Here is a 1,164-nt window from a genome sequence, read left to right as displayed (position 1 = left end):
TGACAGGGGGGAGCTCCCCAACCCCCTGATCGACCCTGCTCTGTGCGGGACAGGGTACAGAGCCCCAACCCCCCTGATGGGCCCTGCTCTGTGAGTGACAGGGGGCAGTGTCCCAACCCCCTGATTGGCCCTGCTCTGTGCGTGACAAGGGGTGGTGCCGCAACCTCCCCATCAACCCTGCCTTGAGTGTGACAGGGGGCAGTGCCCCAACCCCCCAAAGGCCCTACCCTGAGCATGACTAGGGGTGGCATCACAACCTCCCGATCCACCCTGCTCTGTGCATGACAGGGGCCGGTGCCCCAACTCCCCCATCGGCCCTGCTCTGAGCCCGACCCGGGGCTGCACCTAGGGATTGGGCCTGCCCTCTGCCACCCGGGAGCAGGCCTAAGCCAGCAGGTCGTTATCTCCCGAGGGGTCCCAGACTGCGAGAGGGCACAGGCCGGGCTGAGGGACCCCCCCCCTCCCCACCAAGTGCACAAATTTTTGTGCACCAGGCCTCTAGTCTATAATAATAAAAGCATAATATGCAAATCGACTGAATGACCAAACAGAACGACCATCTGGACGACCTTCCGGATGACTATGCTATGACATGCACAGGCGCCAGGCACAGTGGGATGTGATTGGTCAGGGGGCCCTGCCATCACTCCACAATGGGAGGCCCAGGCTACTCAGCCAGCGGCGCTGCAGCGGGTGGGCGGGGCCTCCCTCTGCGTGGCAATCCATCACGGAGCCTCACGATCAATTGCCCCACAGAGAGAGGCCCAGGCCACCTGGTTGGCAGTGCTGTGGTGTGTGTGTGAGGCTGGCCAGCGATCACCCTGCAGAGGGAGGCCCAGACCTGCCAAGTGATTGCACCCCATGCCTGTCACCCGCAGAGGGAGGCAACTGGTGGCGGGGGAAGGGGGGCAGCGCCACACAGATGGCAAGCAGTGGCAGTGGCAGGCCCAGCTGCTGGCAGCCAGGGGAAGGAAAGCCCCGATAGGCCCTGATAGCCGGCCAGGCCTATGGACCCTACCTAAGGGGTCCTGGATTGCGAGAGGGTGCAGACCGGGCTGAGGGACACCCCCTCCCCCTGTGCACGAATTTCATGCATCGGGCCTCTAGTCATATACATATTTGGAGCCACATCTTTACATGATTAGCTCTTACTTATCATTTAAG

Source organism: Myotis brandtii, unplaced genomic scaffold (assembly GCF_000412655.1).
Source record: "Myotis brandtii unplaced genomic scaffold, ASM41265v1 scaffold931, whole genome shotgun sequence".
Taxonomy (NCBI): domain Eukaryota; kingdom Metazoa; phylum Chordata; class Mammalia; order Chiroptera; family Vespertilionidae; genus Myotis; species Myotis brandtii.
This window is presented reverse-complemented; position numbering follows the sequence as displayed.